Source organism: Pinus tabuliformis, chromosome 1_1 (assembly GCF_031772625.1).
Source record: "Pinus tabuliformis cultivar Carrire ecotype Pingquan chromosome 1_1, CPIR1, whole genome shotgun sequence".
In the NCBI taxonomy this organism is placed as follows: Eukaryota; Viridiplantae; Streptophyta; class Pinopsida; order Pinales; family Pinaceae; genus Pinus; species Pinus tabuliformis.
This window is the reverse complement of record NC_142297.1, coordinates 231,720,929-231,731,945: the sequence shown is the minus strand read 5'-3', so window position 1 is coordinate 231,731,945 and position 11,017 is coordinate 231,720,929. Positions and strand designations below refer to the sequence as shown.

The 11,017-nt window shown below is 36.9% G+C and overlaps 1 long non-coding RNA gene across 2 annotated transcripts; it reads left to right on the top strand.

Annotated features, from left to right (window-relative positions):
• The first annotated feature begins 7,054 nt into the window (after positions 1-7,054).
• Positions 7,055-9,668, top strand: LOC149212377 (uncharacterized). Of its 2 annotated transcripts, none has more exons than XR_016250228.1 (3): positions 7,055-7,423; positions 8,345-8,601; positions 8,751-9,667. It is a non-coding gene; the product is annotated as an uncharacterized LOC149212377 (long non-coding RNA). The 2 variants fall into 2 exon arrangements; XR_016250229.1 differs by lacking the exon at positions 7,055-7,423 and adding an exon at positions 7,439-8,123 and having other exon boundaries at positions 8,751-9,668.
• The last annotated feature ends 1,349 nt before the right edge of the window (positions 9,669-11,017 follow it).

The following is an 11,017-nucleotide window of genomic DNA, read 5'->3' as shown; positions in this document are numbered from 1 at the left end:
CTAATTCAAACTTCAAATATATTGCTGGAGATGGAGATTTTTGCATTTGAACTTGTACAATCAGGTTGAGTTTCCTGTTCATCATGATATTTGTTGGAATTCCCACTTTTCTTATAGGTCAATTTTGTGCAAATCTATCCCAAGTCATTTTTACATAGTCACTATTGTATACCTATTGATCAATCAGAAAAGAAAAATGCTACTATGTCAATCAGAGATCAAATTTTGCTACACAACATCTTCTTTCATTGTGAGAGTCTCTTTGATGTCTTTTTAACATGCTGTTAGATCTGAAAAGGAAAATGTGATAAATCAGAAAGTTTTACCAATGGTGAACATTTGACAATGCAAAATGTTGGAAAGGAAAGTTGCTCAAATATGCATTCCTGCATTCCTGGTCCATTTCCTTCCATTAGGACTTCTTTGTCACCATCAAGAGCCTTCAATGCCACCCAAGATTACTCCTCAAGGTCCTATCAGTCCAGGCCACTCTCTAGAGGAAATAGTAACCTAAAAGACTTTGATGAATCAAATTTAGTAGTATAAATCAAACCTTTACATGAGTATTGGGAAAAGCAGATGTTCGAAGCATTTCCTGTACTTCACTTGACATTTTCTTTTTCGGCTTGCTCAGGATGAATGCAGCTTGATCAGAAGTTCCATCAATAGAAGTTATTCGATAGCCACTGTCCCAGCGTCTATGAATACCTTCACTTGGATAGAGAAAATCAAGCTCAACGGACTAAACAGATGCAACTAGTAGTTAATGAGAAATAATGGTTTATTAAAGAGATTCAGATTATAAAGCAAATAGCATGGCAAATGCAACCTGAACTTTTGTGAAGAATAAAAATAATGCTATCTAAGAGCAAAGAATCATATATAGAATAGATAACCAATCACAAGAATCTAAAGTTCTATTCATATTTCATAAAAGCACGGTTCTGTTCAATTCCCATGAAACTACAGACAATAAGAGAGTATCACTGCATTGAGCATTTGTAGTTACGTAAGAATAACACAAACCTTTATTTTTTTCAAGGGAAAGAATTGAAAGTAAAAGATTAGATGATTGATTTTACAGTGGATACAATAAAAGACTTATGTTTTGTATTTTTAGCCAAATTTTCCTTTGATTCCCGATTAAAATCTATGTAAATTCAATTCTAGATTCTGATTCTAAGAAAAGAGGTTCGAAGAAAGGGATTTGATTCCTGATTGAATTCTAAGTAAATTCAACCCTCGATTCTGATTCCAAGAAAGAGGTTCTCAAAGAGGAAATATATATAGAGAGAGAGATCCAATCGTGAGCAGCAAGGAATTTATTTTCCACTAATGGGCGGGTTCAATTCCCATTAGGACTTTTCCTGGAATCATGAGGTCACCTAGAGGTAGTGATCAAATGTGTGGATGCACCTAGAAGAATTGTATTAAATGGTTCCATGACCCATGCACACATTAATGGATCAAAGGCCACAACCATTTACTTCAATATTAATCAAGTCCAATGGGTTACCTCAATTAGTTTAAATGGACTGTTTGAAGGTGGAGTTTTCCATGAGGTCTCTGGTTCAAGACATGTTGAGTCTTGAGTCTGACTGGGTCCTGGTGGGTTACCAACTACCATTGTGGTTGGCAGCTGAGCTGTCCTCCATCTGGATATTCCAAGGGAAGAAGGGGGAGGGGAGGATCCCCAAGTTTTTTTGGGGGGATTACACACACACATATCATCCATCTGGATATTCTAAGGAAGTGAGGGGTCCCTAGAGTTTTTTTTTGGGGGAAAAATATAAATATAAATATATAGAGATATGTGTGTAGAGAGAGAGAGAGGTGCCCCTCTAACAACAAAGAATCATATATAGAACAGAAAACCAATCACAAGAATCTAAAGTTCTATTCATATCTCATAAAAGCATGGTTTTGTTAAATGCCCATGAAACTACAGACAATAAGAGAGTATCACTGCATTGAGCATTTGTAGTTACGTAAGAATAACACAAATCTTTATTTTTTTCAAGGGAAAGAATTGAAAGTAAAAGATTAGATGATTGATTTTACAGCGGATACAATAAAAGACTTATGTTTTGGGCTGTCTAATTGCTTGTACAATGGAGAGACAAGGTGCCCAAAGAGAATTTGTAACTGCCTACGGAGCATAATAATTGACCTTTAATTTAAAGTAAACAAGACTATTGTGCAAGGCCATCTCATGTTCAGGGATATGCTCTGACCTTCAGTCCTAATGATTCAAAATTGTTCCTTCGTACAGGCCTCAGTCTGCAAAATTTTCTGAACTCCTCATCAGAACTAGAAGATTCTGATTGGTCCAGCTCAGAAGAGAATTTGGACTTCTTACATTTTGATCCATTAATCTGTCGATGACCTACCGTGTCATCTTCACTAACCAATTCAAATATATTGTTGGAGATTTTTGCATTTGAACTTGTACAATCAGGTTGAGTTTCCTCTTCATCATGATATTTGTTGGAATTCCCACTTTTCGAATAGGTTATTTTTGTCCAAATCTATCCCAGGTCATTTTCACACACTCACTATTGTATACCTATTGATCAATCAGAAAAGAAAAATGCCACTGTGTCAATCAGAGATCAAATTTTGGTACACAACATCTTCTTTCATTGTGAGTGTCTCTTTGATGTCTTTTTAACATGCTGTTAGATCTGAAAAGGAAAATGTGATAAATCAGAAAGTTTTACCGATGGTGAACATTTGACAATGCAAAATGTTGGAAAGGAAAGCTGCTCAAATATGCATTCCTGGTCCATTTCCTTCCATTAGGACTTCTTTGTCACCATCAAGACCCTTCAATGCCACCCAAGATTACTCCTCAGGGACCTATCAGTCCAGGTTACTCTCTAGAGGAAATAGTAACCTAAAAGACTTTGATGAATCAAATTTAGTAGTATAAATCAAACCTTTATATGAGTGCTGGGAAAAGCAGATGTTCGAAGCGTTAATCAAGCTCAAGCTCAATAGACTGAACAGGTGCAACTAGTAGTTAATGAGAAATAATGGTTTATTAAAGAGATTTAGATTATAAAGCAAATAGCATGGCAAATGCAACCTGAATTTCTGTGAAGAATAAAAGTAATGCTATCTAATTTTTCAGAACAAAAGATCACCTGATTTGAAAACCCTGCATTCCTTGACATAACCATACCCTGTTGATTTCTAGCAGTTGCCATTGATGTCACATAAAATCCCTCTTTCCATTTCCTGCTAATCCATTTAAATGGAAATGAATCGCTCACTTTATATGATTGTTGAGTATAGAGTGTAGCTAAGATAAACCGGTGCATCCTCAGATCACTACAAGGAAGTTTAGTAAACACTCAAAAGCCTCAGCATCAAGAGTATTTCCCAGAAGCACAAACATTACAGATATTACTCCAACAGTCCAGAGTAACAATCAATACCCCAACTTCAACAACATGGTTTGATTTACTTTAGGAACAACTATGGCTAAATAAAACTCCAGCAAACATTTATGGTAGCTTCTATACTCTTTAACTTCGAGATATCTAGCTTCTAGAATCTATACTCTTAAACTTAAAAATATTAATGGTACAGAGATCTAATTTTAAGGTATTAGGACCATTTTTGTCGATGCATGCATTTCACTTCAACAACGTTCCTTGCTATGTTCAGGTTCTTTAGAAGTTAGAACGTTGTATAGGTTCATATGGTTACAGGGTGTTTTTGGTCAATTTTGGATAATGGTACCACCTCATTGCATTAGTAACTAGGCACTACATATCTTTATATGTTCTTGACTATGCTACAGACATGGTCACAAGTGACCATGACACATGGGACTAGAGGCCCACTTCAATGTCCGTCATTTTTTTATGTTTGTTGCATCCATATAACACCCAAAATATTATCTGCTAAAGTGGAAACAATGAATATTAACCAATACACAGGCTGTGCTATTGCTTTGCAAAATATAGAGCCTATGTCCCCTGGCTTTTTCAATCAGCAAGAAACATAACCTTGCATACTCTGTTTCGAATAAAAACTATTAATTTACCTCTAGATTTATCTTCCAAGCCAAAGCTACTACATTCAACCCAACCTATATCTCCCCTCCTGATTAAGGCTTAAGATCTTCAGTGGACACAAGTCTGTCTATATGCAGCTCAGAGTTCCCGTGGCATCTATCTTTGCCTACTTCCAATCAGAAAATAATATAATTTTATGAATGCCCACAAACAACCAAGGGTTAGGTCAATGGGAGCAGATAGTAGAGTACAAATTTCATTTTTACACAGTCACTATTGTAAATCTTTTATGGACTTCTAAATGCTTTACTAGCTTCACAACTAATATGGGAATGTTTAACTAAGGATAAAAGGCAATGAGCTGTTCACTCTTGCTGATATTGGCTGCCAACAATCTGTCATTTCTCCACTGTGTGGAGGATGGGGAGACTAAAAAAATTGTAGAATTATTTGGAATTAGAATCAGGCCTTTTGCTGAAGCCCAGTAAGCTCCCATCCATAATTGCAGAATAAAGGACACTAGTCAAATGGCTCTTGGAAAGATAATCCTTCGAATGGACTCCCAATCGGTGCCACATAGACATAGCATAATGGAAAATAATGTAGATTATATTATCATTCATATGGCAAGTCAACACTGACACATTTACAAAGACAAATATTCCAATCTATATCCAGACCTGAGGTCTTCGGCTTCATCTCCTCCCTCATATAAAAATACAGAAATGGATACTTCCCCTATCTCAATAGATACATATGTGGAAAACCTTAATAATGATGAATCGTTGGGTCTTCAGCTACTAACAGTCAAAAGGGCCTTCTTTCAGGAAAAAAAAGACTTGTATTAATCTGGATCACCCTGGAATTGGATTGACTAGGAAAAAGAAGGGCATCAAGTATAAAAATATATCCTCTTGTGTTGGTGTGGGGTCCAACCTCAATACATGACCCCAACCAACCATGCCTCTAGTACTAGATAGAGTGTGAATGAAAAATCAAAGCAGAATTTGCAGTCTTAGACCAAGGCTAATATTCACAAGTGCTCTCCAGTCAGCATTTCACTCATCCTGTGCAGACAAATTAGAGAAATGCTCAAACAAAGCATTTTTAGCACCAGCACCATGATTTGATCTATTATAAATTCCTTTAAGACGGACTCAATTTACAAACTAGCTATTAAAGTAGTAATGTTATTGTCCAAACAAAGCTGAAAAGCACGGGCAAGAAGGCAACAGCTCTAGCATTACTACAGTTACCAGTAGAGTAAAGTTCATAAATACAGGCACTAAGACAAACAGCTATATAATCAATTTAGTTGTCATCTCAGTAAATTTTACAGGTGCAGGCATTAAAGATAATTGCAAAATTGAATAGTGCACAACAATCAGGCAGATCATTGTCAATGAAAAACATCACTTGTCTATTGTCATTTAGAATAGCATCAGTTCTCTGTTGTCATTTAGAATAGGTGCCAAAGGAAACTGCCGGGAAAAAAAAGATGTACAAAGGGGAAAGCACAACAAGTGCACCCTAGAGCATGAGCTGTTCACTCTTGCTCCCCCAATCATCCAGTTTCTTCACAGGCATGAGTTGTTCACTCTTGCTGATTTTGGCTGCCAACAATCTGTCATTTCTCCACTGTGTGGAGGATGGGGAGACTAAAAAAATTGTAGAACTATTTGGGATTAGAGTCAGGCCTTTTGCTGAAGCCCAGTAAATATGAGAAGAGGTTTTGCATTGGCTCATTCAAAATTTTGAAAATAAACTGTAGTTATGGGAAAACAGCTGGCTCTCTTTAGACAGTAGGATGGTCATGATAGAGGTAGTCCTACAAGGTATCATTGTCTACTGCATGCATTTGTTTCATTTTCCAATGTCAATTATTCACAAAATCAACTCCACCGTGGCAGATTCCTTATGGGTTGGGTCCGGTTACAAAAATACGCTTCACCTATCTAAACTAGACTCAATTTGCAAGCCCATTGATGGAGGTTGGGGCATCAAACACACTCACACTTTCAATCTGGTACTTCTCATCAAAAATCTATGGACGGCCTTCAAGTGCCTTGGTATTTAGCAAAAAATCATTATTAAAAAATATCTCAATCATGCTACCCTGGAAAACTGGATCCTAGTTGGGGCTCCGGTTAAGAATGATGTATCTTTCATTTGGAATATCTTGACGAAATCTAAGCCTTGGATACAGGGATATATAATATGGATGGTTAGACGTGGCGACATAATTCGCATTGACCTTGATGCAATCATTGGATTGGCTGGGAATCACATTCTTCCTCCCCCAATCATCCACTTTCTTCACGGGCATGAGCTGTTCACTCTTGCTGATATTGGCTGCCAACAATCTGTCATTTCCTCCTCTTCCAGTTGGCCACATGCTGAAAATTTGGCTCTTCTGATGGAGCTCAATGTCAAATGGGAAAATTACAGATCTCATCTCTATCATGCAGATATTGCTCTGTCTAAGAGGGCAGATAGGCATTCTTGGGGCGGTCTTTCTCATGGTGGAGAAATATCTACCAAAGAAACATACAAGTACATATACAACATGCAAAGGTAGTGCGCTAGAACTATTTAGCAAAATAAAGGCACCACCTAGTGCTATGGATAATTCAGTTGGTTGAACTACATAAAGTATTTCGAGGTGTGAGTTCAATTCTCTTTGGTGCATCCAGACTTGACCTGACCAGACTTTATGTGTTTAGTGGCCATCCAGTTCAGCCCTCTACAGTAAATCAGTCTTATCATATCTGGATTCATATTTCCACCCACTACAAAGGTCTAATCAGACCTGTAGCTATTTATGGACACCGTTCAGTCTACTGGCCATCCAGTTCAGCCCTCTATAGTAAATCGGTCTTATCAGTTCTATTATGATATTTCCACCCACTAGAAAGGTCTAATCAGACCCGGTCTTATCAGTTCTGTTTTGATATTTCCACCCACTAGAAAGGTCTAATCAGACCTGTATCTATTTATCGACACAAGAAATAAAGAATGAAATGTTTCAGGAAGTTTCCTGGCATCCACCATGGCTCCAGCCACTGTAACTGCTGCAACTATTAATCGCTCTGAGAAGCCATATTCAGATCATTAAGAAGATTTTATATATGATCTTCTGGGTGGAAGTTTTCTTGTAACTTGCTTTTGTTTTGAATGAACGCATGCTGGAGAAAGCAAGTCCGTTCATATGAATGATAGACGCGGGTGGGGTGAGAAATCAGAGACGTGGGGGCTCTTTTGTCCTTCTGATTCAACTTGATTGATGTCCAAATTTACCTCTGAAAACTCAGAGAATGCATGTCCTTGGAATGGTATTTGGTGTATGCAACACACCAGAGAATTGGTTGCCACAATATTCTCTATATTAGGATTGGAAGGTATCATTTTCTCATCGCTTCACAATCTCTAGTTATTGTGCACTCTGAATCATATAAAAAAAATTGTCATTGAAAGAATTCCATCATAGTTTGTGTAGCTTAAAGCGCTCCTGGGAATACATGACCTTAGTTTTAGTTCGCAGTGGGGTTTTATTTCAAAGCAACTGCCTAATTCTACTCACCTTTAAGGGGCAAAACTTGGAAGTTTGAGAGGGTCCATACTTTGAATGGCCTTAAAGGAAGTATTCCAGCTCCTTTGACTTGCTGAACCCATCTTGATTCTCTGTCATCTTTTTGGCTTGAATCCAACTAGATCGATCTCATCTTTAACCACAGATCTGTAATTTTGGGATAGTGTTTGTGGATTCATTCAACTAGACACCACAATTACATTGGCACCTATGTAAATAACAGATCTGATGTTATATGGGCATGTAGCTTCAAGGACAGAATGGCGTAAAGCCATTGCCACTTTGAGTCAGTTGGCCTTCCTAAACCTGTGTAGAAGTAGCCTCACCAGCAAGATTTATGAACCCATCATGAGTTAACCTTGACAAATCTATGAGCAAGATTAGATACAGCAAAAAACAGCAAGGAGGGACTCATTCCTGGAAACAAGCGTAATGGAGAATAGTGATTTCCCAGTCTGCATGCAAGTTGAAAGTTGAAGCTTATATATAAGCAAGTAACTTGTTGTGAGGTATATTTTTTTGGTGGGTCTGATTCATGCGAATTTGAACTTTAAATTTCATGGTTTACATAATATTTCATTACATGGTAGTTAAATAGATACAGTTACAAAGAACCAAGGTGTCCCAGGTCTGAGCAAAAATGTCCCAGATCTAAGCGGAATACAATTTTTCCAACATCTGTGGCAATTCTCTGTGCTCATTTTAATCACATCTTTGCCAATATTTTCAGAGTTTTGGCCATCTGCATGGAAGCTACTATTAATACTCAATGGAAATCTGGACTCAGTCTTTTCAGCATCTATGGCAGTTTTCTCTGCTCATTGTTCCTCGACCAACTGTATCCAGCTTGCAGCTCAGTGAAATCTAGTCACAGCCTTTCCAGCGTCTATAGCAGTCTTCATCATTGTAATCACTTCTTGGCCACTATACGAGAGTCTTGAGTTAACTGTATCAAGCAGATGGGTACACGGGAAAATGCACTGACAGGTGAATTTCCTGGCACGTTGTACCTATTCAACAATCTTAGAATTTTAAGTTGTGCACTGGGTTTTCATTTTTCTTTACTGGTCTCACGGTTTTTATATTCCTGGATTACAGATCTAATTAAGTTGTTTTTTATTGTAATAATCTTGCAGGTGTTGATTTGAAGGGAAGTTTGAAGCTTGTTTGTTATGGTGTTGGTTTTATACAACAATAAATTCACCATAACAAGTTCTGGGAATTTGTAATCAATATTTGGAAAATCCGGTGGAAAGAACAGAGTATAATTGTTTAACACTAGCATGGGAAGCCTTAAAAGCCTGCCATTATTGAATTTGTATGCAAACAAATTGGGAGGGTAAATACATGTTCCTCTTCCTCAGCAATTTCTCTGGACTAATCATCCCTGAGAAGATAAATCCGAACAGGTACACATTCAAATCTTCGATTGTGATTTCGTTTCAAAGAAAAAATGCATAAAGATATTACCAGCTAGAGGCGTGCAGTGCTGCAGTCCCTCTAACGGTCAGATTCTGTTGGTATGGTCCCATTCAACAAGTTGTTATATGGAATTTGGATCCATTGAAAGTGTGTGCAATTAGACAATTCCTTTGGAATAGAGCCGTATCGCAAAATAAAGGTGAGGTCACTAACATTCCAGTAGTGCTTTAAGTTGTCCAAACTATGATGAAATTCTTTCTGTCAAATGTTATATGAAAGATTCAAAATACAAATAACGAGAGGTTATCAAGAGATGGAGAAAAGTGTATCTTCCAACCCTATAATTGAAGAAGATTATGGCATTGGCAACCACTCTTCTAATGTGTTGTCTGCATGAAATACCATTCCGCAAGCATACATTCTTTGAATTCTCAATGACCCAGTTGGACAGTGTTCCAATTATATTAGAATTTAACTGCCTTTCATAATTATAGTAAAGCCTCCAAGTCCCCGCTTTAAATTCCTTGCCCTTAATGGATGATGGGAATTGATCAGCTTCCTCCAGTGTGTGTCCATTCAAAACAAAATCAAGCCAAAAAAAACGTTTTCCCAGGGGGTGATAAATTTGCAACAGTTACTGGGGATGGCATGAACACAAGTAGCATCATAACACCAGCTTTATACAGTTCTTCCATGTTGAGAGCTAGGATTGCATTCTCTAGTCAACTAGTCGTTAATTGCATCCCTTTGCATTGTAAATTTCGTTCATAAGGATGAAGGCATTGTCTATCTGTTTAAAATTTTATGAAAAAGAAATTTTATTATTGAAAGAAAGGAGTTGGAAGTATAATTCCAAGTTCTTAACCAGAAGTCTTAAAATAGATGAACCTTTACCATAATATGTACTTAGCATTGAGTGTGATGTTGAGGTACACAAAACTCGGCTGTATGAAAAAGGTGAGCTTCGAGAAAAGCTGTAAATTCATACTTGTGGCTTCATTTAGGCTATCTTAGTTTATTGAAGATAAAATTTATGTTTTTTTATTTATGTATTATAATTTTAACAAATTATTGGAAGCTTGTGAAAATTGCATAAAAAGCCAAAATCTAAAAATGGTGAAAATCGATAGGGTCATTGGAGTCTCCAACATGATTTTCAATAACCACCCATACTATATAGGTTGTAAATGTGGTATTATCATAAAATATTATAGCTTGCAATTATCACAAGTATAATAAAAATCATAATATTATTGGTAAAGATTATTGTATATGAAAAATTATGGAAACAATCATGTAGAGATTTTCTAACAAAATTATAGGTTTGAGGAAAACTCAAAGATAGTTTTGAGAAAGTTAACATGGGGCATGTATTAGAAGGGAATTTTTTTTTAAACATTCAAAATCATTGGAGTGATGATGATGTATTAGGTCCAAGACAATTATGGTGTGATAACCCAATATAACAAACTAGAAATCTAATTTTTGCAAAAGATGCATGAGAGGCTTACATAGGTTAGCATCATGGGCGATAATAATCAAATATAATAGCAGGAGCAACTCTCCCTAGCCAAGTCAACAACCATGCACAAGGTTTATTTTTTGCAATTTGTTAGTGTTATTTTACACTTGTGGCATTATTTTCTCTTTCTCTTTTATTAGAGAGACGTTTAGGGTTCAATCATGACATATAACCTCATGGAAAGGTGTTCCACATCATGATCTATCATTTCCTACTTCTTGCTCATTTACTGGATCTTTATCTTAGCCTCAACGTTTTATTATAAATAGAAGAGGTTTTCAAGTCACTTTGTACACACAGTTAACTCTTGATCTCTCTCCACTTGTTTTGGGTTTTGCTGGCTAGAGAGATCTAGATGATGAAGCCCTAGATGCAAGAGGAAATGAGATAGTCTGGCCCAGTGTTTTTAAAACCGGAACCGGTGACCGGACCGGTCCACCTAATGAACCGGTTTACCGA